The sequence below is a fragment of the Cynocephalus volans genome, chromosome 3, assembly GCF_027409185.1.
Source record: "Cynocephalus volans isolate mCynVol1 chromosome 3, mCynVol1.pri, whole genome shotgun sequence".
In the NCBI taxonomy this organism is placed as follows: Eukaryota; Metazoa; Chordata; class Mammalia; order Dermoptera; family Cynocephalidae; genus Cynocephalus; species Cynocephalus volans.
In genome coordinates, this window is record NC_084462.1 from 121,613,442 (window position 1) to 121,623,584 (window position 10,143).

The 10,143-nt window shown below is 41.5% G+C and overlaps 1 pseudogene; it reads left to right on the forward strand.

The window, feature by feature from the left end:
• The first annotated feature begins 9,666 nt into the window (after positions 1-9,666).
• LOC134374125 (U2 spliceosomal RNA) lies at positions 9,667-9,842 on the forward strand (annotated as a pseudogene).
• The last annotated feature ends 301 nt before the right edge of the window (positions 9,843-10,143 follow it).

Sequence of the window (10,143 nt, forward strand, 5' to 3'; positions counted from 1 at the left end):
CAGAACCACACTCTTGACCACCATTTTTAATCCATTCACTTCTGCATGGTCCTACAATCCAATCACCTCTTCAATTCTCCACCTTTCAATTACCATAATAGGATTTCCCACTTTCTTAACAGTCACAGTGGGGGCTGTTTCTAACACATAAAACTTGGGAACACAATTCAAGCTTCAGAGAGTTTTGGGGGGGCATAATTCAATCCACTACATTTATTAATTACCCAGTTTCAGGTATTTTAAGTGACAGAAAATGGACTAAATACCCTTATTCACCCATTCCTCTGATATTATTAAGTCCTTGTATCTACCACAGGCTTCGATCTTGGATCCCCATCCCCACAGGGGAATTAACTCCTTTATTTGAGTTATTAAAAGAAAAGTCTATAACAAGAAAAATTCCATTACAATTGTGCCATAAGCAAATATTAAACAAGGTGCAAAATTACATAAACCAGGCCCAATTAGCCATGTATTGTGTCACCATTCCTTTACAGTTATGGCTCCTGGCCATCCAATCCACAATAATGGCGGTTTTGGTACAGGAAGGGAAGCCCCTCCAATGGGTCCATATTTCTCTCGGGGGATCTCCCCAAGTTTACACCCTTATTGATCAGTTAGCTGATTTAATTATAAAAGGGAGAGACACCGTTATGCGCTGTTACGTCAAGGAACCAGATAAAATAATAGTCCCCTATCGACTGTCTGATTTTACATGGCTTAACAGAAACAATGGTCAACTGGCGCTGGCATTAGAAGGGTTTTTGGGCCTTATTGACTGCCATTATGGAGCTCACAAGTGGGTATCATCATTCAACCAGTTAAATTGGGAGGCCTCACGTTTGTTTTCCAACCATCCTTTAACCAATGGATATAATATATTCACAGATGGGGGAAAAGCGGGAGCTGCAATTATAATTTATCAGCCTCAAACATTTCAACAGAACCCTCCGCCAAAAAAGAGTTTTCAACCTTGTGATGGGTCCACACAATATAAAGAATTATTGGCAATTATGATGGCTTTAAAAGAAGTTCCAGACCCCATGAATTTGTTCTCTGATAGCTTATATGTTGTAAATTTATTGCCTGGGTTGCTCAATTCTCATATCCGACTGGACAACAACCCTATCATACCACTAATGATACAGGTCCGGTCCTATTTACAACAAAGAAACCAACCTATTTATGTGCACCATTTAAGGGAGCTTCAAGGGTTGCCCAGGTTCCTTTCTTCAGGAAATTCCCTGGCAGACAAAATATCTACCACAGGCACCAATGTTTACACCACACAGTGTGCATCTGATTTTCATGCCTTAACTCATGTTAACTGGAGAGGGTTTCAAGTCCGATTCCCACAAATCCCAGTTTCACAGTTAAAAAGAATTGTTCATACCTGTAAATCTCGCATCCCGTATTTACAGGTACCACTTTTACAACCCCCCAGTGTAAACCCTAGGGGGCTCAAATCTAATGTTTTATGGCAAACTGATGTCACTCATTTTCCAGCATTTGGAAAATTAAAATATATTTTCATGTCTATTGACACTTATTCTCATGCCTGTTGGGCTACAGCCCACACTGGAGAAAAGGCTAAACATGCACAAAGTCATTTACTACAATGTTTTGCCACACTTGGCCTCCCCATTCAACTTAAAACAGATAATGGCCCTTGCTTTGTTAGCAAAGCCTTCCAAAATTTTTTATCCACTTGGAACATAGGCCACTCTACTGGCATCCCTTACAATCCTCAGTGACAAGCCATAATAGAACATCACCATCAGAATCTAAAGAACAAACTTTTAAAACAAAAAGGGGGAATTATTAGCCCCCACCAACAGGAATGGCATTATTTACCTTAAATATTTTAAATTTTCCAAAACATGATCCAATAATTGCTTTCTGAAAACACTGGTCAACTCAATCCCCACGTCCTGCCATTCAGGTGCGATGGAAAGATCCCCTTTCAGGACAATGGAGAGGCCCCAACCCACTCTTAACTATGGGCAGAGGATTTGGATGTATTTTTCCTTTCAACGAGCCCAACCCTATATGGGTGCCAGCCAGAAATCTCAAGTTCTCACCCACTGCCCAGGGCGATAACGACCCTGAGGAAAACCTTTCTTAAGTTTTCCAGGAAAGTCCACAATGAAGCAAGCTTATCTTCTGCTAGGGGTCTTCTCCATGATTGGTGAAGCAAGTCCACCCTCTTCTCCACACACTCCGGCTAACCAAACATGAACAGAAGGGGCTTGGACTTGCTGTTTCTGCAACAAGGAGGATTATGTGCAGCCCTCAAAGAAGAATGTTGTTTTTACACAGACCATTCCGGCGTTGTTAAAGATTCTTTAGCTAAATTAAGAGAAGGATTAGAAAAACGTAGGAGGGAAAGAAAGGCCAATTCCAGCTGGTTTGAAGGCTGGTTTAGAACTTCCCCTTGGCTCACCACTCTAATATCCGCCTTAACAGGCCCTCGATGCATGTGGGGTCAGCTAACGGCCCTTATAAGGTGCAACTTAGGGTCCCTCACCATGCTCACCCAGGTGGTGGAAAAGGTAGCTAATGAACAACACCCCCAAGACCCTTGGGTCAATTTGGCCCTTAAAAAAAAAAAAATTAAACACCAAGGTATAATCTCCTGTTTGGCCTCAGCTTGGTTGGGTAGTCAATGACAGGTAAGATCCCCCACGGGGGGGGGGGGGACAACCTAAGACAGGCACAACCACACAAGACCAATACAGGTTCTTTCAGCCTTGGCTTGGTTGGATAGTCAACAACAGGTAAGATCCCCTAACAGGGCGGGGGACAACCTAAGGCAGACACAACCACACAAGGTTTCTATTAAAACAAAAAGGGGGAACTATGGGACTGTGCCCTTTTTCTAAGCAAAAACAACAGATGGCCTAAACGGATAAAAGGTGGTGCCCAAGGGAACTTAAGGGGGAGGGCTAAGCATAGAGAGGCAAGGCACTTGCACATTTGACCTTTTCAAGGATTGGCCTAAGCTTGGAAATCCCTGCCTGCTAAGCATATAAATATGATCTTTTGTGTTACAATAAACGGAACTGCCTGACAGAACCCCCGCTGCGTGTGTGTGTGTGTGTGTGTGTGTGTGTGTGTTCCCTATCTGGGAGAGCAGCGGCGTGCTCACCCATCTCTTGGAATCTCTTTTTGCTCTGCATCCTGTGGTGGGGGGGAGAAAAGGGCAATCCCTTTGGCCCCAACCCTCTAGGGAAAGGAAAAACCTGTTGGGGTCCCGTGCGGCTGCCGGAGACGCCCACCAACTAGCTATTTACTAAATTCTGCAAACTTTATTTCCAACTTCTTCAATCCATTCTTTTCAATCTATTCTGCGCTACCTCATACCTTTTATCATTTTTCACCTGAATTAACTTGTATTGCCACCTTAAGAATTTTGATTCTGAAATATATTTTCCAAATTCATGAATGATTTACCTAAAGTGCAAATCTGATCACTTTACTCCTATTTAACTTTCAATTCCTATTGACTATAGAATCAAGTTCAAGGTACTTAAGTGAGAACCTATTTTACTTATTTATTTAGGATACCTGGCCAGTAGGGGATCAGAACCCTTGACCTTGTTGTTATAACACCCTGCTGTAACTAACTAAGCTAACTGGCCAGCCCTAAGGTACTTCGGTGAAAGTGAAGGCCCTTCATAATCCCTCCAACCTCATTTCCCATCACTTTTCATCTTGAATTCTATATTGTGATAATACCAATGTGCTTATAGATGTTTGCAATATCTCTCCTATCAATTCCTCTGCAAGGAATTCCATTTTCTCTGCACTTCCACTCCCACCTCTTTACCTTGCTAACTCCTATCATACTTCAAGAATATTCAGACTTTATCTCCTCCAGATCTTCCTGATTCTGTATTCTTCATCCCCTGAACTCTCCTCCCCCAAAGCTATTAACAGTTTACATGGTGTGACGGTTAATTTTATGTGTCAGCTTGGCTGGGCTGTGTGCCCAGATATCTGGTTAAACATTATTCTGGATGTTTCTGTGAAGGTGTTTTTTGTTTTTGGTTTTGTTTTTGGATGAGATTAACATTTAAATCAGCAGACTCTGAGCAAAGCAGATTACAATCCATAATGTGGGTAGGTCTTATCCAATTAGATGAAGGCTGCAATAGAACAAAATTGTTCCCCCCTCCCCTGCAACAAGAAGTATTTCTGCCACCTGAAAACCTTCAAACTTGAAATATCTCCAGACTGACAGCCATTGGATTCAAACTGCAACTCTTTTCTGAGTCTTTTCGGCCTCCTCCTACAGATTTTGGACTCACCAAACCTCAACAATTTCATGGGCCAATCCCTTACAATAAATCTGTGTGTGTGTATACACACACACACACACACACACACACACACACACACACACACACACACACATATGTATATACACACATATATATGTATACACACACACACAAATCCTGTTGGTGCTGTTTCTCTGGAGAATACCGAATAATAAACATGGTATTCTTAGCTACTTCTGTGCATAATTTTTATTCCTTACTTTATTTCCAGAATTGACACATGTGTCTGAGACACTGGGGAAGCCTGATATTACAGACTTGAGAATATTCATGATCTGATATTTTTTTGTTTCCTGTAATGAAAGAGTTCATTTTCTTCTTCTCATCTTCGTCCTTATTTCTGCAAAAGCCTATCTTATAGGAGGAATGAGAGGATAGATATCTTTGATGATTAGCTTGAGTAGTTAGTTTGAGCTCTAACTACATTTCTTGTAGACAGGCAACTGTTAGTAGGATGGAGAATTAAAAATGTATATGTGGGTTATGATGGTGGTGGAGGGGAGTAGGGAAAAAAACGAGCTATTGTGGTATGAAAATTTCAGGGAAAGAGCACTAGTTACCTTGGGTAAGTTGGAGAAAGGACCACGGAGAATTAGGCCAAATGTTTGAACTCATTGCATAAAAAAGAGAAGGAAAAAAACAGGTCACTGAAAGGAAAGGAAACATGGGGTTTCTCTTTACTCTGGAGGCTTTAAGCACCCAGGTCATGGGCTTTAAAAAACGAAGGAAAATGGACTTTACCCAATGAAAAATAATACAATAACTTTCTCTTCATTTACTCTTCAATTCATTACTTGGTTTCAATTTTCTCAATGTTGTAGTCACTATTCCCCCTTATTTCCTAGCCAGGAAAAGCAACTTTACCTCCTTTCTTTTACACCTAATTTGATGTGGTCCTAAACCTTTGCAAAAGCCATTCTTCCTAACTGGAGTGCCCTTCCTGATTGAAGTTTCTGCTCTGATAAACCATAGAGTCCCTCTTTCTGTCTCATATATTTTTATGTTACTTTCTTTTGTGCATGAATAACTCATTCAAACCCTGATTGAAGTAAAACAAAAAAGGCATTTCAAAACTGAATTTGTAGCAAACCCACTTCAGAGCATAACTAACCAAAATTCTGTGACTATTATAACCTATTTTGTTCAACTAATTTTCACCCAACTTTTTCACGTCTTTTTCACTCCCTATTTTACACTTACTGAAGTGTAAGTTCCTTTCATTAACTTTAACCACTAAGTTGGGAATCCGTCAACACTTCACAGTATGCCTATTCTCTGGGGATGTGTTTTTTTTTATTATTGCTCATTATCCAGCACCCAGAAGAGTGCCTGGCACATAGTATGTGCTCAGCAGGTATTTGATGTCAGAAAAGAATAATGAGTAATAGGAGTGAAAGTGATATTTATAAAAGAAATTCTGATCTGTGGGACAAGAAAACCACATTCGACTTACTGGCAGCTAATTATACCAGCCCCTCCCTATTTCAACACGGAGGTTGACAAATTGAGAATTTTTTTTTTTTACTTCGGGAAGGTTCAACACATTATTCACATTTCGAATATAAAAATCCAGATCGCGTTCCAGTACTTAAGTCAGAAAAGTCACCAGCTCCAAGGTTTTAGTTAAAAACGTCCTTGGCCAGGACCTAGGCATAACTTTTGCTCAGTCAACCGGAGCCCGACCTCATGCCCTTTTCACTCGACCATCAATTCGCAACACGCCCCTTTCTTCTCTCCCCCGCGCCCCACTCTCATTCTCCATCTCACCCCAAACCTCACACAAACAAAAACGGAAACCACAATTCCGCCAGGTCCCGTGAAGATTCGACAACGCGTTTTAACCACGCGTTTTCCCTCCTCTAACCGAATTAGATTTTGTGCAGGCCATGTTTTGCTCTCCCGGAACAAGCTCGTCGTCTCAGACCTGACCGCCACAGTACTCAGCTGGCGCAGCCACTCCAGACTACTAACAGCGCTTTCTCCCCTCCCCAAACTCCTCTGAGGACTTGGCCAGCTCTCTCGATCGCCTAGAGGCCCCGCCCCGCGGCTCTGGCTGCGCGACTCGCGCATGCCCTGTGCGCGCCGCCCGCGCCCTCCGCGCCGCGCTCCGCCCCGTCTCCTCATAGGCCCTCGCGCGCGGCGTGCAGCTGGCTCTATCCCTCCCGCGCTGCGCCCCGCCCGGTCGTTTGGGGGCGCGCGCACCTCCGCGAGTGGTGATTGGCCGAGGTTGTGGCTACGTATCTGCCCTAAGAAACTCGGAGCGAGCGTGCGGAGTCCGCTACCCGGGCGGTGCCGGGTGTGTCTCAGGTAAAGGGGTTGGCGGGGAGGTTTGGGCGACCAGAGAGGGATAGGGGTGGGCATAGACCAACCCTGGAATTTCCGGCTGCAGCCTCCTTGGAGAAGAAGGGGCCGCGCGGAATCTGCGGTGAATACTGGCGCCACGGGGTCGGTAGTGATGGGGCTCCCTCGAAGGTCAGTGTGGGGGGGTCCTCAGGTGACAAGCTCTTTCTGGGCATGATTTCAGCATCTTCCCTTGTAACCTCTTGCAAGACTTCAGCCGCTGAGCATTTATTCAAGGCTGTAGGTTTTTGTTTTTCCTTTAAGTCGGGGCGAGTTAGAGGGTTCCAGTCCTGGCTCAACCTCTTGTCGACTCTGTTCCCTTGAGAGAGTTATTTAAAAGTTGGGCAAAGAACTCAGTGCTTCTTTAAGCGCGCAGAGCCACGCTGTAGAAAGATACTCTTAGAAATTTGTTGCTTCACAGTGTCCGTGGACCCCCGTGTCTCTGACTGGAACGTGACACTACTCAGCAGTATTTTCGAAGTCCTTTAAGCCCTGTGGATGGAGGCAACTAGATAAACGCAAGATAGCCGCAAGACAAGCATGGTAGAAAGAAATGACTTTCTACACGAACAGCCTGTTTGAAAAGCTCCTTTTTGAGCGTTTTTTGTAGGTTATATCACGGTGGTAGTAGACAGAAGTAAGCCAAAACAAAAGCTGAACAAAACTACATTTTAAGGAGTTTTTTTTCCTTCCCTAGATAACTTTAACATATTATCACAAGTTATTGACTTTTCCAAGTTTCTCCTTGGCATCCAGTATGGACCTGACCTAAAACGACGTTTATGTAATCATTTGGGTCTTCTATGCAATAGTATACCAATAAAATTAAACTACTGACTTTTCTATGTAAGGCAATAGGAATTGACATGTCATTGATGACAAATCAGAAAAGTGAATGGGAGATGTACACAATTTTCCTTCATAGGCACAGAGTTTATACAAATCTTTTTAGTGTATTAATTTTTAAAGTATAATAGACATACAGAAAAATGCATGAATTGTAATTGTACAGCTCAGTGAATTTTCACAAAGTTTGCATACTTACGTATCCAATACCCGGAAAGAACTTACTTGCATTCTGCAAACCCCACTTCATGCCCACTTTTCAAAAGTAACCATTATCTGGACTTCTAATATTACTGATGAGTTTCATCTGTTATTGACTTTATATAAGTGGATTCATACGATATTTAGTCCTTTGCCTGGCTCTTGCTTAGTATTGTATTTGTGAGATTTATATGAGTTTTGTAGCAGTAGTTCTTTCTCACTGTGTGTAGTATTCCAACCAATTTTGGGCGAGTACTAATAGGACTGCTATGAACATTTTTTATAAGTATTTTGGTGAATATATGTGTACATTTCTGAGATGTATGTACCTACTATGGAAATGGCTATGTTATAAGCTATGTGTATTTCTGGTATACACTACCAAAAACTTTTTCACATTGATTGCATCAGTTTGCACTCTTGCTGACAGTGTATGAGAATTCTGGTTCCTGCACATGCTTGCAACACTTCTTTTTCAAAACATTGTCTTTTTCATTTTAGCCATTGTAGTGGGTATATAGTGACATCACACTAGGGTTTTGCCGTAATGACTAATGATATTGAACACCTCTTCATGTGTTTATTGGCCATTTGGATATCCTCTATTTTTGTAAAAGGCTAGATAGTAAATACAGGAAGTCCTTGCTTTATAGAGTTTCAGTTAATCCAGTACTGGGCAAAGGTAGAACTACCTGTGTTTTAGGTTTTGTAGGCCCCTTTCAGTCTCTGTTTTATATTCTTTGCTCCTTTCCTTTTCCTTTCCTTTCTTCCCAACCTCTTAAAAAATGTAAAACCATTCTTAGCTCATGGGCTGTTCAAAAACAGTTGTTAAAAGATAACAGGCACATTACAGTTTTAAAGAGTTTATTTGAACATTCAGTAATTTCATGAATTGGGCAGCACCAGACCACAAGTGATTCAGTACTCCACACCCAAGGGGTGTGAGGAGAATACTTTTATCAGGTGTTCCAGGAAGCAAGGCAAAGAAAATATTTGATTGGTTAATGTGAAAAGAATCTAGTTAGAACTTAGTTGGAAGTTTCTGATTGGTTAAGCTTAAGTTTTGTTTTACAGTTTATACTGAGCTGGGTTTTGGTTTGCTTATGTAGGAACCCAAGGCGTTGGAGCCATCGCAGCCTAATGGCCTCCTGATTAATTATTTTAACAGTCTATGGGCTAGATTTGGGCTATGGGCTATAGTTTGCTAACCCCTGCTCTATTGAAAAATAGCTGTTCAATCTTTTGCCCATTGGTTGGTAGTAAATTCAATAACTGAGATGGGCTGTATTGGAGAAGTATACGTACATAAGAGTATTGTACTATAGTGTTTTGGGGTTGAATTTCAAATCTCTCAACATACGTTCTTTGCTTTTTACCAGTTTTACCTCAAGACTTATTAAAGACAGACTTCTCTGAACTTTTCTTTCTGCTCCTACTTTCTCCTATCCCTTTAAATCTGAAGATCAAAAGAGAGGTAAGAAGTGAGAAAAGAAAGGAGTGACAACCCTTCTTTGATATTGCATAAAAGGCTGGGAAAGGAAATCAAATGTCTAGACAGTTCTGAACACTTTGAGTAAAAAAAAGTATTAAAAAAAGTATAATATGCTTTTTGCAGTACTTTGAGATGGTTATTATCTTTTGAAGGGTTCCATCTTAGGGTGGCTTGATTTTTATCTTCTGATTGAGTATACTCATGATACGGGGAGTAATAGCCCGTGACTTGTGCTATGAAACTCAATTGTAACACCCCTGTCCAGGATGGAGGCCCTCTCTTCCTTAAATGCCCTGTTGGGCTGTTCAGTTCTTCTTCCCGTACTCTCGGCCCCCTGCTTTTTACTTAGTACCACCAAAAATTTTTCCCACTACCCCTAACGTTTTTAGCTAACACCTTCTTGTTTTTAAGTGGTTCATAGAAGTGTATTTAGTATATGTTTAGATCGCTTCTCGGCCTTTTGGCTAAGATCAAGTGTAGTATATGTTTAGATATATGCAAATACTAATGAGGGGTTTGGGGGTAATCTCCATCAATGTGATCTCTCCTTTTATATGGATCATTGAGATTTTTTAGACTTACTTGATTGTTACGCAAACACAAATTTAAGATATGCTTCACCTTTGACCACCAACCAGTTGCTGCCTTTCAGCTTTTCTAATGTAGAAATTCTGAATCCAGTACTACATTTATATAAAGTATAATGTACACACACACACACACACACACACACACACACACACACACACACACACACGCGCACGCACGTTATGATTAATGTAAATATCTTCCTGCTTTATAATTCCCACACAAAACAATTGTACTCATATGCAGTGTTTTTCATGGCACTTCTTGAATCAGAGTTGGAGTCATTACAAATTATTATGGCTCATAAAGGGCATGTGCTGGTGTAAGGGATTC